At 47.3% G+C, this 19,074-nt stretch overlaps 1 non-coding gene and 42 pseudogenes across 1 annotated transcript; 18 read left to right on the top strand and 25 right to left on the bottom strand.

Annotated features, from left to right (window-relative positions):
* Nucleotides 1–144: 144 nt before the first annotated feature.
* On the top strand, nt 145–273 carry LOC144183308 (5S ribosomal RNA; annotated as a pseudogene).
* A 56-nt stretch (nt 274–329) lies between these two features.
* On the top strand, nt 330–448 carry LOC144182271 (5S ribosomal RNA; annotated as a pseudogene).
* Nucleotides 449–504: 56 nt separating this feature from the next.
* Nucleotides 505–633, top strand: LOC144184476 (5S ribosomal RNA; annotated as a pseudogene).
* Nucleotides 634–689: 56 nt separating this feature from the next.
* Nucleotides 690–808, top strand: LOC144181742 (5S ribosomal RNA; annotated as a pseudogene).
* A 56-nt stretch (nt 809–864) lies between these two features.
* On the top strand, nt 865–983 carry LOC144183014 (5S ribosomal RNA; annotated as a pseudogene).
* A 56-nt stretch (nt 984–1,039) lies between these two features.
* Nucleotides 1,040–1,168, top strand: LOC144184865 (5S ribosomal RNA; annotated as a pseudogene).
* Nucleotides 1,169–1,224: 56 nt separating this feature from the next.
* LOC144188089 (5S ribosomal RNA) lies at nt 1,225–1,343 on the top strand (annotated as a pseudogene).
* A 56-nt stretch (nt 1,344–1,399) lies between these two features.
* Nucleotides 1,400–1,518, top strand: LOC144188598 (5S ribosomal RNA; annotated as a pseudogene).
* Nucleotides 1,519–1,574: 56 nt separating this feature from the next.
* On the top strand, nt 1,575–1,693 carry LOC144190315 (5S ribosomal RNA; annotated as a pseudogene).
* A 56-nt stretch (nt 1,694–1,749) lies between these two features.
* On the top strand, nt 1,750–1,868 carry LOC144190443 (5S ribosomal RNA; annotated as a pseudogene).
* Nucleotides 1,869–1,924: 56 nt separating this feature from the next.
* LOC144189154 (5S ribosomal RNA) lies at nt 1,925–2,043 on the top strand (annotated as a pseudogene).
* Nucleotides 2,044–2,099: 56 nt separating this feature from the next.
* Nucleotides 2,100–2,218, top strand: LOC144183724 (5S ribosomal RNA; annotated as a pseudogene).
* Nucleotides 2,219–2,274: 56 nt separating this feature from the next.
* On the top strand, nt 2,275–2,393 carry LOC144190670 (5S ribosomal RNA; annotated as a pseudogene).
* A 56-nt stretch (nt 2,394–2,449) lies between these two features.
* LOC144187469 (5S ribosomal RNA) lies at nt 2,450–2,568 on the top strand (annotated as a pseudogene).
* Nucleotides 2,569–2,624: 56 nt separating this feature from the next.
* On the top strand, nt 2,625–2,753 carry LOC144182999 (5S ribosomal RNA; annotated as a pseudogene).
* A 56-nt stretch (nt 2,754–2,809) lies between these two features.
* On the top strand, nt 2,810–2,928 carry LOC144190148 (5S ribosomal RNA; annotated as a pseudogene).
* A 58-nt stretch (nt 2,929–2,986) lies between these two features.
* LOC144182047 (5S ribosomal RNA) lies at nt 2,987–3,105 on the top strand (annotated as a pseudogene).
* A 56-nt stretch (nt 3,106–3,161) lies between these two features.
* On the top strand, nt 3,162–3,280 carry LOC144181762 (5S ribosomal RNA; annotated as a pseudogene).
* Nucleotides 3,281–11,763: 8,483 nt separating this feature from the next.
* On the bottom strand, nt 11,764–11,926 carry LOC144187298 (U1 spliceosomal RNA). Its single transcript, XR_013324843.1, has one exon. It is a non-coding gene; the product is annotated as a U1 spliceosomal RNA (small nuclear RNA).
* An 18-nt stretch (nt 11,927–11,944) lies between these two features.
* LOC144186862 (5S ribosomal RNA) lies at nt 11,945–12,063 on the bottom strand (annotated as a pseudogene).
* Nucleotides 12,064–12,120: 57 nt separating this feature from the next.
* On the bottom strand, nt 12,121–12,249 carry LOC144186506 (5S ribosomal RNA; annotated as a pseudogene).
* A 56-nt stretch (nt 12,250–12,305) lies between these two features.
* Nucleotides 12,306–12,424, bottom strand: LOC144189463 (5S ribosomal RNA; annotated as a pseudogene).
* Nucleotides 12,425–12,480: 56 nt separating this feature from the next.
* LOC144189143 (5S ribosomal RNA) lies at nt 12,481–12,599 on the bottom strand (annotated as a pseudogene).
* Nucleotides 12,600–12,655: 56 nt separating this feature from the next.
* LOC144189323 (5S ribosomal RNA) lies at nt 12,656–12,774 on the bottom strand (annotated as a pseudogene).
* Nucleotides 12,775–12,830: 56 nt separating this feature from the next.
* On the bottom strand, nt 12,831–12,949 carry LOC144190353 (5S ribosomal RNA; annotated as a pseudogene).
* A 56-nt stretch (nt 12,950–13,005) lies between these two features.
* Nucleotides 13,006–13,123, bottom strand: LOC144183121 (5S ribosomal RNA; annotated as a pseudogene).
* A 56-nt stretch (nt 13,124–13,179) lies between these two features.
* LOC144185588 (5S ribosomal RNA) lies at nt 13,180–13,308 on the bottom strand (annotated as a pseudogene).
* A 614-nt stretch (nt 13,309–13,922) lies between these two features.
* On the bottom strand, nt 13,923–14,041 carry LOC144189462 (5S ribosomal RNA; annotated as a pseudogene).
* A 56-nt stretch (nt 14,042–14,097) lies between these two features.
* On the bottom strand, nt 14,098–14,226 carry LOC144185587 (5S ribosomal RNA; annotated as a pseudogene).
* Nucleotides 14,227–15,527: 1,301 nt separating this feature from the next.
* Nucleotides 15,528–15,646, bottom strand: LOC144189792 (5S ribosomal RNA; annotated as a pseudogene).
* Nucleotides 15,647–15,702: 56 nt separating this feature from the next.
* Nucleotides 15,703–15,831, bottom strand: LOC144187184 (5S ribosomal RNA; annotated as a pseudogene).
* Nucleotides 15,832–16,246: 415 nt separating this feature from the next.
* Nucleotides 16,247–16,365, bottom strand: LOC144182873 (5S ribosomal RNA; annotated as a pseudogene).
* A 56-nt stretch (nt 16,366–16,421) lies between these two features.
* Nucleotides 16,422–16,550, bottom strand: LOC144187005 (5S ribosomal RNA; annotated as a pseudogene).
* A 56-nt stretch (nt 16,551–16,606) lies between these two features.
* LOC144185041 (5S ribosomal RNA) lies at nt 16,607–16,735 on the bottom strand (annotated as a pseudogene).
* A 56-nt stretch (nt 16,736–16,791) lies between these two features.
* LOC144184899 (5S ribosomal RNA) lies at nt 16,792–16,910 on the bottom strand (annotated as a pseudogene).
* Nucleotides 16,911–16,966: 56 nt separating this feature from the next.
* On the bottom strand, nt 16,967–17,095 carry LOC144191212 (5S ribosomal RNA; annotated as a pseudogene).
* Nucleotides 17,096–17,151: 56 nt separating this feature from the next.
* LOC144189120 (5S ribosomal RNA) lies at nt 17,152–17,270 on the bottom strand (annotated as a pseudogene).
* Nucleotides 17,271–17,676: 406 nt separating this feature from the next.
* LOC144185117 (5S ribosomal RNA) lies at nt 17,677–17,796 on the bottom strand (annotated as a pseudogene).
* Nucleotides 17,797–17,852: 56 nt separating this feature from the next.
* Nucleotides 17,853–17,972, bottom strand: LOC144186837 (5S ribosomal RNA; annotated as a pseudogene).
* Nucleotides 17,973–18,029: 57 nt separating this feature from the next.
* LOC144183075 (5S ribosomal RNA) lies at nt 18,030–18,149 on the bottom strand (annotated as a pseudogene).
* Nucleotides 18,150–18,390: 241 nt separating this feature from the next.
* On the bottom strand, nt 18,391–18,510 carry LOC144182011 (5S ribosomal RNA; annotated as a pseudogene).
* A 233-nt stretch (nt 18,511–18,743) lies between these two features.
* Nucleotides 18,744–18,863, bottom strand: LOC144181826 (5S ribosomal RNA; annotated as a pseudogene).
* Nucleotides 18,864–18,921: 58 nt separating this feature from the next.
* LOC144185696 (5S ribosomal RNA) lies at nt 18,922–19,041 on the bottom strand (annotated as a pseudogene).
* Nucleotides 19,042–19,074: the final 33 nt, after the last annotated feature.

The raw sequence follows: 19,074 nt of genomic DNA, 5'->3' as shown, positions 1-19,074 counted from the left end.
ATCTCGTCCTATCTCAGAAGCCAAGCATGGTTCGGCCTGGTTAGTACCTGATTGGGAGACCGCTTGGGAATACCAGGTGCTGTGAGCATCATACCCCGCATCTTTTTCGACATTTCATGGGTGTCCATCTGCAAGAGCAGTAACGCTCACGGCCATACCACCCTGAAAAGGCCCGATCTCGTCCGATCTCGTACGATCTCGGCAGCCAAGCATGGTTCGGCCTGGTTAGTACCTGATTGGGAGACCGCTTGGGAATACCAGGTGCTGTGAGCATCATACCCCGCATCTTTTTCGACATTTCATGGGTGTCCATCTGCAATTGCAGTACCGCTCACGGCCATACCACCCTGAAAAGGCCCGATCTCGCCCGATCTCGGAAGCCAAGCATGGTTCGGCCTGGTTAGTACCTGATTGGGAGACCGCTTGGGAATACCAGGTTTTGTGAGCTTCATACCCCGCATCTTTTTCGACATTTCATGGGTGTCCATCTGCAAAACCAGTACTGCTCACGGCCATACCACCCTGAAAAGGCCCGATCTCGCCCGATCTCGCCCGATCTCGGAAGCCAAGCATGGTTCGGCCTGTTTAGTACCTGATTGGGAGACCGCTTGGGAATACCAGGTGCTGTGAGCATCATACCCCGCATCTTTTTCGACATTTCATGGGTGTCCATCTGCTAGTGCAGTACCGCTCACGGCCATACCACCCTGAAAAGGCCTGATCTCGTCTGATCTCGGAAGCCAAGCATGGTTCGGCCTGGTTAGTACCTGATTGGGAGACCGCTTGGGAATACCAGGTACTGTGAACATCATACCCTGCATCTTTTTCGACATTTCATGGGTGTCCATCTGCGAGACCAGTCCCGCTCACGGCCATACCACCCTGAAAAGGCCCGATCTCGTCCGACCTCGGAAGCCAAGCATGGTTCGGCCTGGTTAGTACCTGATTGGGAGACCGCTTGGGAATACCAGGTGCTGTGAGCATCATACCCCGCATCTTTTTCGACATTTCATGGGTGTCCATCTGCAAGAGCAGTACCGCTCACGGCCATACAACCCTGATAAGGCCCGATCTCGTCCGATCTCGTCCGATCTCGGCAGCCAAGCATGGTTCGGCCTGTTTAGTACCTGATTGGGAGACCGCTTGGGAATACCAGGTGCTGTGAGCATCATACCCCGCATCTTTTTCGACATTTCATGGGTGTCCATCTGCTAGTGCAGTACCGCTCACGGCCATACCACCCTGAAAACGCCTGATCTCGTCCGATCTTGGAAGCCAAGCATGGTTCGGCCTGTTTAGTACCTGATTGGGAGACCGCTTGGGAATACCAGGTGCTGTGAGCATCATACCCCGCATCTTTTTAGACATTTCATGGGTGTCCATCTGCAAGAACAGTACCGCTCATGGCCATACCACCCTGAAAAGGCCCGATCTCGTCCGATCTCGGAAGCCAAGCATGGTTCGGCCTGTTTAGTACCTGATTGGGAGACCGCTTGGGAATACCAGGTGCTGTGAGCATCATACCCCGCATCTTTTTCGACATTTCATGGGTGTCCATCTGCTAGTGCAGTACCGCTCACGGCCATACCACCCTGAAAAGGCCCGATCTCGTCCGATCTCGGCAGCCAAGCATGGTTCGGCCTGTTTAGTACCTGATTGGGAGACCGCCTCGGAATACCAGGTGCTGTGAGCATCATACCCCGCATCTTTTTCGACATTTCATGGGTGTCCATCTGCTAGTGCAGTACCGCTCACGGCCATACCACCCTGAAAAGGCCCGATCTCGTCCGATCTCGGAAGCCAAGCATTGTTCGGCCTGTTTAGTACCTGATTGGGAGACCGCTTGGGAATACCAGGTGCTGTGAGCATCATACCCCGCATCTTTTTCGACATTTCATGGGTGTCCATCTGCAAGAGCAGTACCGCTCACGGCCATACCACCCTGAAAAGGCCCGATCTCGTCCGATCTCGGAAGCCAAGCATGGTTCGGCCTGGTTAGTACCTGATTGGGAGACCGCTTGGGAATACCAGGTGCTGTGAGCATCATACCCCGCATCTTTTTCGACATTTCATGGGTGTCCATCTGCAAAAGCAGTACCGCTCACGGCCATACCACCCTGAAAAGGCCCAATCTCGTCCGATTTCGGAAGCCAAGCATGGTTCGGTCTGGTTAGTACCTGATTGGGAGACCGCTTGGGAATACCAGGTGCTGTGAGCATCATACCCCGCATCTTTTTCGACATTTCATGGGTGTCCATCTGCAAGTGCAGTATCGCTCATGGCCATACCACCCTGAAAAGGCCCGATCTCGCCCGATCTCGGCAGCCAAGCATGGTTCGGCCTGGTTAGTACCTGATTGGGAGACCGCTTGGGAATACCAGGTGCTGTGAGCATCATACCCCGCATCTTTTTCGACATTTCATGGGTGTCCATCTGCTAGTGCAGTACCGCTCACGGCCATACCACCCTGAAAAGGCCCGATCTCGTCCGATCTCGGAAGCCAAGCATGGTTCGGCCTGTTTAGTACCTGATTGGGAGACCGCTTGGGAATACCAGGTGCTGTGAGCATCATACCCCGCATCTTTTTCGACATTTCATGGATGTCCATCTGCAAGAGCAGTACCGCTCACAGCCATACCACCCTGATAAGGCCCGATCTCGCCCGATCTCGTCCGATCTCGGCAGCCAAGCATGGTTCGGCCTGGTTAGTACCTGATTGGGAGACCGCTTGGGAATACCAGGTGCTGTGAGCATCATACCCCGCATCTTTTTCGACATTTCATGGGTGTCCATCTGCTAGTGCAGTACCGCTCACGGCCATACCACCCTGAAAAGGCCCGATCTCGCCCGATCTCGGAAGCCAAGCATGGTTCGGCCTGTTTAGTACCTGATTGGGAGACCGCTTGGGAATACCAGGTGCTGTGAGCATCATACCCCGCATCTTTTTCGACATTTCATGGGTGTCCATCTGCATGAGCAGTACCGCTCACATGGCCATACCACCCTGAAAAGGCCCGAACTCGTCCGATCTCGGAAGCCAAGCATGGTTCGGCCTGGTTAGTACCTGATTGGGAGACCGCTTGGGAATACCAGGTGCTGTGAGCTTCATACCCCGCATCTTTTTCGACATTTCATGGGTGTCCATCTGCAAAAGCAGTACCGCTCACGGCCATACCACCCTGAAAAGGCCCGATCTCGTCCGATCCCGGAAGCCAAGCATGATTCGGCCTGGTTAGTACCTGATTGGGAGACCGCTTGGGAATACCAGGTGCTGTGAGCATCATACCCCGCATCTTCTTCGACATTTCATGGGTGTCTGTTGGGTTTGTTCTGTTTTACTATTATAATAGTTATATTAATTCATTTCTTTATTAAATCATTCTCTTTCTTTTCTCTGTATTAATTCATTACTTTGTTAAATCATTCTCTTTCTGTTTTTCAAAAGTGTTGAGGTCACACCAAGTCATCTTTAACCTGGACAGCATGTTCCAGGATGGTTATACAGATAATCCACCCAATCTGGGTCCTTGAGATTTGGTGGGCCCTTGGTGACGAGGACAGGGCTATTCGGACAATAACAAGAATATTGTTATCGTTATGTAACCGTACACTTCGGGTTTTTCTGTATGTAACGATTATATGATTATGATTATATTATATGATTCTTAGGTCAAGGAGGTTGTATAATTACTCTAATCTACATGTTGTTAGGTCTAGTCCCTGTTTTTGTTATTAGTAAAATACTTTGATTGTTATTGTAGTCCCAGATGTTGTTTTTACTCATACGTGATGGAATGATCAACAACTCTGTAACTTGTGACCATAAGAATGGGACGAAAACGTCTATTCGGGAAGACGTTCGGAAGTTGTAAGGTGACACTTGCTGTAACGCTCCCCTCCGGAGGCTTTTATCTGTTGTATCCATTTCTATTTAATTAAATGTCAATAATTGAATAAGATGTCTTCCTGCAGTTATTGATAATTACGGACGAAGGTAATTATTAATGAACCTGACATTTTGGTCCTTCTGAGCCATGGAGGTCAATATACCGGAGCGAGAACCCAGGCGCTGCTGTTCGACATCTGGTAAGTGACCGTGCGCACGGCGTCTTCAAAACCCTTGGTGGGCCGGAGTTTTTCGACGGGGGCGCCTGGATTCTCGGCGGTTGAAGACTTTTCCTGCTGGAGGGAGACATCTGATGGATCTCGGGTAAGTCCACATTAATGTCTGCATGTTGTGAAGGTGTTTCCAAATGCGTTAAAGGGACATTGTATGTGAGGTCCATTGTTGGGCTGGTTTCGCGTCCTGGGTGACGGCGATAAAACCCTGTGTTTATACTAGTCAAGGGCAGGTACGGTGGGGCACTTTGCTGGAAAGTGTCCTGTGTCTCAGGGGTAGGCACGAATATATTGTACTAGAGGTACAATATTGGGGCCGGGGAGTGTCCTGTGTCTAAAGGGTAGGCACGAATATACGTTGTATGGTGTTTGTGTGGTTTCTGCAGTAAAATTAGGAAAGGCCTAGGAGATACAGTCGATACAGTCGAATAGATAATAATAATATTAATAATAATAATAAATAATAGAGTTAACTGTGTGAGGCACACAAACTCACTACAAAAAATAAAAGTAAAATATGGGAAACACGTGTTATAAGGCGGGTTTGGATGACGATCCAAAAAATACGTCTAACTTGTAAGGATTGGAAAAAATTGGAAAGACAAAGCGCTTTAAAAATATTACACAGCTATATTTATGGATAAATAAATATGGGTTTGCTGGCCAGCTTAAAATGCATAGAATGCAGGATAATATATGCACTAATGCATAGAGGTAATATACATATATAAATAATATGTGAGTGGATAAAAGTGTAACAGCTTGTTCCACAGACACTAATGGCAAAATAAGGCCGGGGAGAAGTTAAAAATACTATTTTGGGAAAATAGTGGGGGCTCCCTCGGATAACGGGGATATATTTAAGACCGTGGCTGCGGGAAAGTACTGTTTGGTAAGGAAAAAATAGCGGGGCTGTGAAGTATAGAATGTATTCTTTATACTTTTATGCTGTATAGTCACTTGGATAGAATTTTGCGGAGCCTAGTGGTAAGTTTCCTTCATAACACCTATGAGTTAGGGGCATGTCATTTACTAAGACACGCCCATTTCTCTGTGTCACTTCGTCCCGCCTTAAGTTTGTACCTAGGTCACATGACCCTTTGTTAATAAAAGGGGCTACTCTGTTGGAGGTCGGGAGGGGATTGGAACTGGTCAGGCAAGGAGATGGACTCGTCTCTAAGCGCTGGCTCCTCCCGACCCCTCCCTCAGCTGATGTCTTTGAAAATCTCATCAAGCCGACTCTGCGTGTGCTACCTCTGATCCGAATTATTGAATGTATATGGTTCTAAACCTGACATTTTCTGGTGCCGAAAAACCCGGGGATTCATTTCTGAATTTCTCGGACCGCGGTGGACTGAAGGCCAAGAATTACTGACGTCAGCCCTCTTACTTTGAAAGAGGGGGCTTTTCGGTCGATCGCGGCCCGTTTGAAGAAGGAACCCGGCCGGAGAGAGGATGCACGTACAAGAGACGGTAGGGCTGTTTAAAATTTATATATAACAAGGCTGGTGAAAATCCCGTTTTTCCTCTCGTGAAAAAGTCGAAGAAAAACGTTCCATAAATAGGAAATATTTGCATATCGTTGGGGAGTATGTATGTCAAAAAAAAATAATAAAGGGAATACACAAGATATGCGGCGAATGTACACTTCGGCCATAGGTGACATTCGTAAGGAAAACTGGTGACGCGGTTTAGACTAGAGGGTGAAAGAATCCCTCGTAAAGGATTTTTGGAGATTGTTAAAAATAAGGGAAACCTTCCAAAAATACAGCACCTGATGAGTAAAAGCGCTTGATAAAAGAAATCTTCATATGAAGTATATATATATATATATATCAACCGAAAGGATATATATATATATATGAACCTGAAATACGCCGTGACGCGCGCAGGCCTTGCAAAATAGTAAAGAATCAGAGTCACAGAGAGAACAAAGCACATGGTTTGGGGAAATTGTTAGTGGAACCTTTGCAAACTATTCAAAGGAATTTAGAAGTAAAAAAAGCTGTAAACAAAGGAAAAAAGCTACTTAGGCGAATAAATAAGCTTAGAAAACAAGTATTTAAGAGATAATAAATTGAGACGGGGCGTCCCTAGAACAAAAGAAGAGATGCGAGCGGGGGTAGAAGAAAGGATGAGCACATGGCAGGGAGAAGATGGCCGACCAAAGGATGAGCACATGGCAGGGAGAAGATGGCCGACCAAAAAAGAGCCGCTAAAACAAAGAAGAGCGTAGCAAATGGTCATTCTCCAGCAGTTCACACTCCCCCGACGCAACGAGACGGAGGATGGGCCAACTCAACCAACTCCGACGCAAAGAAAGGGGGGTGGCCTCCTCAATAGATTGCACAATGCTCTCAAAGCACCCCACGGTGGGGCCATAGGGAGAGAGCCCCCACCAGCCCAGGCCCCCACCCCCTGCACAAACAGCGAGGGGTGGGGGACTGAGAGAGACAGGTAGAGAGAGAAAGTTAACAGAGAGAAAGATAGAGACAGAGAGATGTAGAGAGAGAGAGAGAAACAGAGATGTAGAGAGAGACAGAGATGTAGAGAGAGAGAGAGAGAGACAGATAGTTGATAATGTTATGATATATTAGTCACAAATTATGGGTCCTTTATTAAACACTGAAATTTATATAAGGAAATTCTTAGTGAAAGGTTATTTTTCCTCAATTTTAATTATGGTAATAGTGAGCCCAGAAAATTGCTCTTATTTTAAATATAACCGCCTTCTTGGAGCGGATAGGAATTCAATAGGGATTCCGCTAGTGCAATTTAGCTATCCTCATAGCTAATTTAGCAATATGAGAGTGATTTGTGATTCAGATTTAAGTATTAAGAATCATCCAAATTATTAAATGAAGACAAAGCAGAAATGGCATTGATCCAAATTATTAATGATATCAAACGAGAAGTTTACAATGCAGAAATGGCATTGATCCAAATTATTAGGTAAAGTTTAGATAAAAGTTGAGATAAAATAATTAATTTAGGATAAGCATGATTTCTATAGGATGGAATAAGATGAATCATGTTTAGTGCACGAAATATAATTCATTGTTTTTCCATCACTAGATGAAATATGCTTTAGTGTGAGTCATATTAATGACTATTAACCTAGTTCTTTTGAGATCGATTAGTGCTGATAGGACAGCAAAAGGTGGTTAGCTGCCAATAAGCCCTTTTCAGGGATGGCGCTCTCCACTAGTGAAAAAAAAAAAAATTTGCAGACCACTGATGTCTGATTATGAATGAGTGTGAACGTGAATGGTTGTTTGTCTTTTTGTGTTTTTGATTGGCCATCCACCAAGATATAATTGATCCCTTAGATATCAAGGTGGAAAAGGATTTAGCAAATTGGAATCAATTTCTGAAACTGCCAATAAGCCCTTTTCAAGGATGGCAGCGAAGGATTGGAAATTTGAAATCAATTTCTGAAATCGCCAATAAGCCTTTTTGGATGGCGATGAAAAATCAAGGAAAATTGTTTAGTCCAAAGAAATTTTTTGATGATAATGCATTGGATTGGAGGAACAAATCTGCAATGCGAAATTTTGAAGCACTGAGAAAAACAAAAACAGTGCATCATATGAAATTCCAAAGTACCATTGATTTATAGGGATAATGGCATCCAAATTGTGTTAACAGATTAATTGACTGAATTGACAAAAGGACTAATCTGGCTATATGCGTAAAAGAAAAAACTTTAAAGAAATGGATTGAATTTGGGTTAGCAGAAGGAGACTGTGCTTCTCAACAGGAAACATGGAGAAGACGCACGAGCAACCCAAAATGAGAACGTCCGTACAACTCTTGCTGACCAAACAGCAGACATGAAAATAGCGGAGGATGCAGATCCATCTTTGCACTGTAAGGAGGTTCTCTCAGTTGAAACGTTTGAGGAGACAGGTAAGATAAGCTTATTGACGCGATCAGACGTAATGGAAAGCATCCAATATTGATTGGAAAGATTATTGCTCGAGGAGCAATGCCATAAACCATAAGGAACTTTTATATTGGTTTTATTGTCTCCATAAAAAGTGAAAGCGTTTCAATTGAGAACAAACCTTCTTACAGATTTTTAAAGTAAACAATTAGAGAGACTACAATGGATAGATATGTAACTAAATTTTGATTTTATGCCAGATTATTGGAAAATGATGATTAAGAAAGTTTTAAAGGAGATGATTGGCAAACTCCAAAGACAATGGAATATTACATTTGATAAAAAAAGACTACTAGTTTGGGATATTTTGAATTTCAAACAATTGAGTTTAATATGCAACGCGATACACATTGTTAATTGAATTGGGACTTGATTAGTATGCGATTTATAAGTAATGAATTTGTCCCTAACGGACAATTATGCTCGAAAATATTAACCCTAATAAACAAGGGGTGGTTACATTTTAGTAGGTTCAATTCTTTTCAGAATTATAAATGTTTACATTTGTTTCTGGATATTAATTGATGTGAATGTCACTGTTGCAGAGAGCGGGAAAGCTGTTTTCCTGAGGAGAAAGCAGCCTGGTTTGCTCTTTGTATTTTTCCTATTTTTAGCATGATTAGTTAATTTGTGTAATTGCAGGAAAGGAAAAATCAAATATAGTTTTTGATGTTAACATGGAAGCAGTGATCAAAATAGAATAACAGCTAGTACATCTAATTTTGAGTGATAAGACATTTAGATTTTCGCAAACAAAGTGATTGAATAAGTAAGATTGTTGTGATTTTTCTTCGGTTGAGAATTAAGCCCAACCAAGTGGCCGTATGCAGGTGTTGAGCACGCGCTAAAGACGACAGCAGCTAAAGCAGCAGCGCAAACACTTACTGCACAGTATTCACAACAACAAAAACTGAGTAAAAAACAGTACTAATTGAAAGGCAAAACATTGCATCACATAATGTAGAAATGCATCTATACAGAAAGAACACAGAACAGTCTGCAGAAGACCTGTACACAGCTAAAGGCCTAGCGTGCCTCCCAAAAATTATTCCAAAATTGAGCCATGGATTGAACCATGTCTCAACAGGGGGGATGACGGACATGGTACAGTGTGTGTTCCATGTCCCAGAGGTCTAAATACCTACTTTTAATTTTTTGTTGTTTGATTTGTTGCAGTCATGGTGTGCAAGGTAACCTCAGGCCCAAACGAGGACAACGTCCAAAGAGTGTGGGACTGGTAGAGCAAACAAATGTTCATGGAAGACCATTTCAACACCCTCTATGGGAAGGTGAAACTTGACAAAAGGCTAAGGGCAAGGCAGACCTAATCACAGAATGGATGGTAACATGTATGGAGAAACTTGTCCAAAGAACAGGCAAGCTGCCGTGATTCCCTTTTGTCTACTTTGCAGGAGGTGATGAAGCCAGGTGACTGGATGCTGATCCGAGTCATAAATAGGAAGTCCTGGTTCTCTCCACGATGGGAAGACCCATTCGTGGCCCAACTCACCAACCTCCACTGCTGCAAAGATTGCTGAGAGGTATACGTAGATTCACCAATCTCAGGTCAAGGTGGTTCGAGACACAGGTGACTCTGAGTAGACTGGAAGTTGGACGGTATCAAAACCCTTGTCCGTAAAAACTCATCAGTCTACTCACCTGCCACGAGCACCCCTCACTTAACCTTGAGCTTCCATAGACTTTGCACCTCTACACATAGGCCACAGTGAAAGCTGTTGCCACCTACATCACAGTGACTGCACTGTCAGTGACTGCCTGGGCGTGTCTGAACGCCCCGCCCACTGAGACTCTAGTTGGAAAACAAGATGGTGACATACTCCTATTACAGAGGAGAGTGAATTGGTATGAAAAGAACAATCTGGAGAACTACTATGAAGAAGATGTGTGGTATCCTGACATCCTGAATTCACTGGGTCTAGACGTCGCGCTTAAATCTGCAGTGAGGCAGATGAGATGCATTCCTTTTAAGGGTAATGAACATAACAGTAAGCGATAAGAGACCAAAATCAGTGCAATTCAAACCACATGATTCAATCTGGGGTGGTGGTGTTCCGTCGTGACTACAAGTGGTCCACCCCCCCAGAAAATCATACTGTCGCAACTTTGCCGAATCCGAGTGGGTAAAGTTATGTAAAGACATTGAACTGTTACACGAGTGTGGATTAACCAAACTGATCCTGGCCCTACAGGGTATAGCCGATGATTTAAAAGCCCTAAGGGAAATGGAGTTGCAGGAGGATGGAGCCAATGATGGAGATGCGTGTGCCATGATGGGAGAACACTGCTGCACCTTCATCCCAGATGAAACCAATACATGACTCGGGCTATAGCTGAAGCTTTGGCCAACACGGGTCGTGGTTCTCGATTCTGTTTAAATTTGCAACTCCCTCACTTGCGATTTTTTTACGGTTCTGTATTTTCTATGTATGAAAGTTATGATTCGAAATACTATCTAGTACATGCTGGTAACTTACAATGACATACAGTATAACCGCGTGGCAAATCATAATGGAGATTCTTCCACTCTTTCAAAGTGGGACGAGTCTCGGTATGTCGAGTGCTTCGGGTTATTGTACTTGTTTTGACTTAAAAACTGTGTCCGCTCATAAAGAGGGACGCAGACGGATTTTTCTCGGACAACCCTAAAATTACCTCAAGTTTTTGCCTCTGCCTTGACAAGTGATTTTATTGTTTTCCATACCCCTTGATAAATAATGCTGATGATATTTGTATTCTAGAATCTGGATAGGAGGGATATAAATTTATGTATTTCATGAAAATTCTTTCAAAGTAACTATAGGGGGGAAATGTGAAGTATAGAATGTATTCTTTATACTTTTATGCTGTATAGTCACTAGGATAGAATTTTGCAGAGCCTAGTGGTAAGTTTCCTTCATAACACCTATGAGTTAGGGGCACGTCATTTACTAAGACACGCCCATTTCTTTGTGTCACTTCGTCCCGCCTTAAGTTTGTACCTAGGTCACATGACCCTTTGTTAATAAAAGGGGCTACTCTGTTGGAGGTAGGTAGGGGATTGGAACTGGTCAGGCAAGGAGATGGACTCATCTCCAAGCGCTGGCTCCTCCCGACCCCTCCCTCGGCTGATGTCTTTGAAAATCTCATCAAGCCGACTCTGCGTGTGCTACCTCTGATCCGAAGTTATTGAATGTATATGGTTCTAAACCTGACATTGAACATTATTTGCAAATAATGAAAACAAATCACCAGCCCCTGCTTAATGTATTACTTCCTGTACCCTGCACTTGTGATGAACAAAGACAACTTTCCACTAGTATGTCACAAAATCGATCAACTCACAATTCAACTAGTATTGTCCACTTAAAAGATATTTAATTCAAATGATATAAATTATAACTGGATTGAACAATCACCTCACAGGCAAAATACACAAGAATTGAAAACCAGTGATTGATGCAAACACAAAAATGATTTGAAGAAGAAAATACTACAATTTTCAGTTATGCCTCTATCACCTTGGCCTTGTTGTAAAGATCGTTGTGTGGCCATTTTTAAAGGATCACAGAACCCAAAGGAATGCCAACGTTCAATCAATACATGGAATGCAGCGTGTGAGAATGATATCAACTTTGTTGGATTTGGGTGCATGTTAAATAGAAAGTACCCTCCAGTTAATAGGCAATTTAACAAATTATCAGGGGAGAGCGCGGACGCAGTCCCCCACTCTCAGAAATTGTGCAGTCAAGATTCCCACATTTGGGGAATTCGCAGGGGTCAGCATGGCCGGGAGTGCAATGGCTGAGCCTCACCCTAGGTGAACCACCTTCATGATCATGGTTGAGTTGTACACAGAGGCAGCACTATGTTCTTTCGCCTGCTCAACAGCACCTGGTATTCCCAAGCGGTCTCCCAAACAAGTACTAACCAGGCCCGAACCATGCTTGGCTTCCAAGATCAGTCGAGATAGGGCCTTTTCAGGGTGGTATGGCCGTGAGCGGTACTGCACTAGCAGATGGACACCCATGAAATGTCGAAAAAGATGAGGGGCATGATGCTCACAGCACCTGGTATTCCCAAGCGGTCTCCCAGTCAGGTACTAACCAGGCCGAACCATGCTAGGCTTCCGAGATCGGACGAGATCGGGCGAGATCGGGCCTTTTCGGGGTGGTATGGCCATGAGCGGTACTGCACTAGCAGATGGACACCCATGAAATGTCGAAAAAGATGCGGGGCATGATGCTCACAGCACCTGGTATTCCCAAGCGGTCTCCCAATCAGGTACTAACCAGGCCGAACCATGGTCGGCTTCCGAGATCGGACGAGATCGGGCATTTTCAGGGTGGTATGGCCGTGAGCGGTACTGCAATAGCAGATGGACACCCATGAAATGTCGAAAAAGATGCGGGGCATGATGCTCACAGCACCTGGTATTCCCAAGCGGTCTCCCAATCAGGTACTAACCAGGCCGAACCATGCTTGGCTTCCGAGATCGGACGAGATCGGGCCTTTTCAGGGTGGTATGGCCGTGAGCGATACTGCACTAGCAGATGGACACCCATGAAATGTCGAAAAAGATGCGGGGCATGATGCTCACAGCACCTGGTATTCCCAAGCGGTCTCCCAATCAGGTACTAACCAGGCCGAACCATGCTTGGCTTCTGAGATCGGACGAGATCGGGCCTTTTCAGGGCGGTATGGCCGTGAGCGATACTGCACCAGCAGATGGACACCCATGAAATGTCGAAAAAGATGCGGGGCATGATGCTCACAGCACCTGGTATTCCCAAGCGGTCTCCCAATCAGGTACTAACCAGGCCGAACCATGCTTGGCTACTGAGATCGGACGAGATCGGGCCTTTTCAGGGCGGTATGGCCGTGAGCGGTACTGCACCAGCAGATGGACACCTATGAAATGTCGAAAAAGATGCGGGGCATGATGCTCACAGCACCTGGTATTCCCAAGCGGTCTCCCAATCAGGTACTAACCAGGCAGAACCATGCTTGGCTCCGAGATCGAACGAGATCGGGCATTTTCAGGGTGGTATGGCCGTGAGCGGTACTGCAATAGCAGATGGACACCCATGAAATGTCGAAAAAGATGCGGGGCATGATGCTCACAGCACCCGGTATTCCCAAGCGGTCTCCCAATCAGGTACTAACCAGGCCGAACCATCTTTGGCTTCCGAGATCGGACGAGATCGGGCGAGATCGGACCTTTTCAGGGTGGTATGGCCGTGAGCGGTACTGCACTAGCAGATGGACACCCATGAAATGACGAAAAAGATGCGGGGCATGATGCTCACAGCACCTGGTATTCCCAAGCGGTCTCCCAAGCGGTCTCCCAATCAGGTACTAACCAGGCCGAACTATGCTTGGCTTCCAAGATCGGACGAGATCGTGCGAGATCGGGCCTTTTCAGGGTGGTATGGCCGTGAGCGGTACTGCAATAGCAGATGGACACCCATTAAATGTCGAAAAAGATGTGGGGCATGATGCTCACAGCATCTGGTATTCCCAAGCAGTCTCCCAATCAGACACTAACCAGGTCGAACTATTCTTGGCTTCCGTGATCGGACTAGATCGGGCCTTTTCAGGGTGGTATGGCCGTGAGCGGTACTGCACTAGCAGATGGACACCCATTAAATGTCGAAAAAGATGTGGGGCATGATGCTCACAGCATCTGGTATTCCCAAGCAGTCTCCCAATCAGGTACTAACCGGGCCGAACGATGCTTGGCTTCCCAAGATCGGACGAGATCGGGCGCGATCGGGCCTTTTCAGGGTGGTATGACGGTGAGCGGTACTGCACTAGCAGATGGACACCCATGAAATGTCGAAAAAGTTGCGGGGCATGATGCTCACAGCACCTGGTATTCCCAAGCGGTCTCCCAATCAGGTACTAACCAGGCCGAACCATGGTCGGCTTCCGAGATCGGACGAGATCGGGCATTTTCAGGGTGGTATGGCCGTGAGCGGTACTGCAATAGCAGATGGACACCCATGAAATGTCGAAAAAGATGCGGGGCATGATGCTCACAGCACCCGGTATTCCCAAGCGGTCTCCCAATCAGGTACTAACCAGGCCGAACCATCTTTGGCTTCCGAGATCGGACGAGATCGGGCGAGATCGGACCTTTTCAGGGTGGTATGGCCGTGAGCGGTACTGCACTAGCAGATGGACACCCATGAAATGACGAAAAAGATGCGGGGCATGATGCTCACAGCACCTGGTATTCCCAAGCGGTCTCCCAAGCGGTCTCCCAATCAGGTACTAACCAGGCCGAACTATGCTTGGCTTCCAAGATCGGACGAGATCGTGCGAGATCGGGCCTTTTCAGGGTGGTATGGCCGTGATCGGTACTGCCAAGATGGCGCCGTTCAAGCGGAAGCCTGTGGCAGTAGCTCTGCACCAAGGGTGTCAGACTCTTATGTTTTTCATGTTTTACAGCTCTTCTATCTTTTTTTAAATGACATTTTAATATTTCCTAAAGCATTCTTTTTTACTTTACTTTGTACTTTATACTTTTTACTTTAATGTTTTTACAACTTTCCTTGTTCTGTTAGCCTGGCATTTTTCGGCCACTTCTTTTTTGTTCGGGGGACCAGCCAGCCATGCCTACGCTGTCACACACATGGAACTATCTGTCACAATACGCAGCAGAAGGAGCAATACCTCGGTACCGCCGGAGGTCTGGAGCTGGATATAAGTGCTGGGAGAAGAGGCAACGCTTCTGACCAACCATTCCATCGTGGGATGGGATGGAAGAGTTGTAGGCCCCTAACAGCGACGGAGTCGAGATTTTCTGCCCTGCTGCTGTTTTCTTCAGCTTCAGACTACTGAGTAACTGTGCAAATAAGCTTGCAAGAGCGTATTCTCCACCTTGGTCACAGTCTGCAGCAGTTCCCCATCTCGTGGAAGACTTCCTGTGTGTGGTTCCAGTTTTTGCCCAATTTACAAGGTCGTTTTTGAGTCCGATTCAGCTACCGCAACCAAATTGGCGCTGTTTAAGCAGCAGCCGGCGGCCACGGTAGCTTTGTCCACTCTTGTTCGTTTTGTGTTTTGCGGCTTTTATGTTTTAATGATTTGATGATTCCATTTACTTTGATTTGCTTTGTACTTTGTGCTTTTTGCTTTGCTGTTCTGTGGGGTTCCAGTTTTTGTCCAACTCTACAATGTCTTTTTGAGTCCGATTCAGTTACCGCAACCAAATGGCGCTGTTTAAGCGGCAGCCGGCGGCCACGGTAGCTTTGTCCACTCTTGTTCGTTTTGTGTTTTGCGGCTTTTATGTTTTAATGATTTGATGATTTTAATGATTGATGCTGTTTATTCTGTCTAATCACCCTCTTGCTACCTGCCACAATGTAATTTCCCGAATACGGGATGAATAAAGTTATCCAATCCAATCCAATCCACTAGCAGATGGACACCCATGAAATGTCGAAAAAGATGCGGGGCATGATGCTCACAGCACCTGGTATTCCCAGGCGGTCTCCCAATCAGGTACTAACCAGGCCAAACCATGCATGGCTTCCGAGATCGGAGGAGATCGGGCCTTTTCAGGGTGGTATGGCCGTGAGCGGTACTGCACTAGCAGATGGACACCCATGAAATGTCGAAAAAGATGCAGGGCATGATGCTCACAGCACCTGGTATTCCCAAGCAGTCTCCCAATCAGGTACTAACCAGGCCAAACCATGCATGGCTTCCGAGATCAGACAAGATCGGGCGAGATCGGGCCTTTTCAGGGTGGTATTGCTGTGAGCGGTACTGCACTAGCAGATGGACACCCATGAAATGACGAACAAGATGTGGGGCATGATGCTCACAGCACCTGGTATTCCCAAGCGGTCTCCCAATCAGTTACTAACCAGGCCGAACCATGCTTGGCTTCCAAGATTGGACGAGATCGGGCGAGATCGGGCCTTTATAGGATGGTATAATCGCGAGCTGTACTGCACTAGCAGATGGACACCCATGAAATGTGGAAAAAGATGCGGGGCATGATGCTCACAGCACCTGGTATTCCCAAGCGGTCTCCCAATCAGGTACTAACCAGGCCAAACCAACTTGGCTCCCGAGATCGGGCAAGATCGGGCCTTTTCAGGGTGGTACGGCTGTGAGCGGTACTGCACTAGCAGATGGACACCCATAAAATGTCGAAAAAGATGCAGGGCTTGATGCTCACAGCACCTGGTATTCCCAAGTGGTCTCCCAATCAGGTACTGACCAGGCCGAACCGTGCTTGGCTTCCGAGATCAGACGAGATCGGGCTTTTTCAGGGTGGTATGGCCGTGAGCGGTACTGCACTAGCAGATGGACACCCATGAAATGTCGAAAAAGATGCAGGGCATGATGCCCACAGCACCTGGTATTCCCAAGCGGTCTCCCAATCAGGTACTAACCAGGCCGAACTATGCTTGGCTTCCGAGATCGGACGAGATCGCGCGAGATCGGGCCTTATCAGGGTGATATGGCCGTGAGCGGTACTGCACTAGCAGATGGACACCCAAGAAATGTCGAAAAAGATACAGGGCATGATGCTCACAGCACCTGGTATTCCCAAGCGGTCTCCCAATCAGGCACTAACCAGGCCGAACCATGCTTGGCTTCCGAGATCGGACGAGATTGGACGAGATCGGGCCTTTTCAGGGTGGTATGGCCGTGAGCGGTACTGCACTAGCAGATGGACACCCATGAAATGTCGAAAAAGATGCGGGGCATAATGCTCACAGCACCTGGTATTCCCAAGTGGTCTCCCAATCAGGTACTAACCAGGTCGAACCATGCTTGGCTTCTGAGATCGGACTAGTTCGGGCCTTTTCAGGGTGGTATGGCCGTGAGCGGTACTGGACTAGCAGATGGACACCCATGAAATGTCGAAAAAGATGCGGGGCATGATGCTCACAGCACCTGGTATTCCCAAGCGGTCTCCCAATCAGGTACTAACCAGGCCGAACCATGCTTGGCTTCCGAGATCGGACGAGATCGGGCGGGATTAGGCCTTTTCAGGGTGGTATGGCCGTGAGCGGTACTGCACTAGCAGATGGACACCCATGAAACGTCGAAAAAGATGCGGGGCATGATGCTCACAGCACCTGGTATTCCCAAGCGGTCTCCCAATCAGGTACTAACCAGGCCGAACCATGTTTGGCTTCCGAGATCGGACGAAATCGGGCCTTTTCAGGGTGGTATGGCCGTGAGCGGTACTGCACTAGCAGATGGACACCCATGAAATGTCGAAAAAGATGCGGGGAATGATGCTCACAGAACCTGGTATTCCCAAACGGTTTCCCAATCAGGTACTAACCAGGCCGAACTATGCTCGGCTTCCGAGATCGGACGATATCGGGCCTTTTCAGGGTGGTATGGCCGTGAGCGGTACTGCGCCAGCAGATGGACACCCATGAAATGTCGAAAAAGATGCGGGGAATGATGCTCACAGAATCTGGTATTCCCAAGCTGTATCCCAAACAGGTACTAACCAGGCAAAACCATGCTTGGCTTCCGTGATCGGACGAGATCGGGCCTTTTCGGGGTGGTATGGCCGTGAGCAATAGTGCACCAGCAGGTGGACACCCATGAAATGTCGAAAAAGATGCAGGGCATGACGCTCACAGCACCTGGTATTCCCAAGCGGTCTCCCAAACCGGTACTAACCAGGCCCGAACGATGCGTGGCTTCCGAGATCGGACGGGATCGGGCCTTTTCAGGGTTGTATGGCCGTAAGCGCTACTGTGCCAGCAGATGGACACCGATGAAATGTCGAAAAAGATGCGGGGCGTGATGCTCACAGAACCTGGTATTCCCAAGCGGTCTCCCAAACAGGTACTAACCAGGCCCGAACCATGCTTGGCTTCCGAGATCAGACGAGACAGGGCCTTTTCAGGGTGGTATGGTCGTGAGCGGAACTGCGCTTGCAGAAGGACACCCATGAAATGTCGAAAAAAGATCTGGGACAAGATGCTCACAGCACCTGGTATTCCCAAGCGGTCTCCCAAATAGGTACTAACCAGGCCCGAACTACGCTTGGCTTCCGTGATCGGATGAGATCGGGCCTTTTCAGGGTGGTATGGCCGTGAGCAATACCACACCAGCAGGTGGACACCCATGAAATGTCAAAAAAGGTGCGGGGCATGATGCTCACAGCACCTGGTATTCCCAAGCGGTCTCCCAATCAGATACTAACCAGGCCGAACAATGCTTGGCTTCCGAGATCGAACGAGATCGGGCGAGATCGGGCCTTTTCGGGGTGGTATGAACGTGAGCAATACCACACCAGCAGGTGGACACCCATGAAATGTTGAAAAAGATGCGGGGCATGATGCTCACAGCACCTGGTATTCCCAAGCGGTCTCCCAAACCGGTACTAACCAGGCCCGAACGATGCGTGGCTTCCGAGATCGGACGGGATCGGGCCTTTTCAGGGTGGTATGGCCGTAAGCGGTACTGCACTAGCAGATGGACACCCATGAAATGTCGAAAAAGATGCGGGGCGTGATGCTCACAGCACATGGTATTCCCAAGCGATCTTCCAAACAGGTACTAACCAGGCCTGAACCATGCTTGGCTTCCGAGATCAAACGAGACAGGGCCTTTTCAGGGTGGTATGGCCGTGAGCTGTAATGAACTAGCAGAAGGACACCCATGAAATGTCGAAAAAAGATCTGGGACTTGATGCTCACAGCACCTGGTATTCCCAAGCGGTCTCCCAAATAGGTACCAACCAGGCCCAAACAATGCTTGGCTTCCGAGATCAGACGAGATCGGGCCTTTTCAGGGTGGTATGGCCGTGAGCAGTACTTTGCTAGCAGATGGACACCCATGAAATGTCGAAAATAAGATCTGGCACATGATGCTCACAGTACCTGGTATTCCCAAGCGGTCTCCAAAACAGGTACTAACCAGGCCCAAACCATGCTTGGCTTCCGGGATCAGACGAGAACGGGCCTTTTCAGGGTGGTATGGCCGTGAGCGGTACGTTACCGGCAGATGGACACCCTTGAAAT

The sequence above is a fragment of the Stigmatopora nigra genome, unplaced genomic scaffold (genome assembly GCF_051989575.1).
Source record: "Stigmatopora nigra isolate UIUO_SnigA unplaced genomic scaffold, RoL_Snig_1.1 HiC_scaffold_24, whole genome shotgun sequence".
In the NCBI taxonomy this organism is placed as follows: Eukaryota; Metazoa; Chordata; class Actinopteri; order Syngnathiformes; family Syngnathidae; genus Stigmatopora; species Stigmatopora nigra.
Note: the sequence above shows the minus strand (reverse complement) of the source record. Positions and strands in the feature narration are given on the sequence as shown.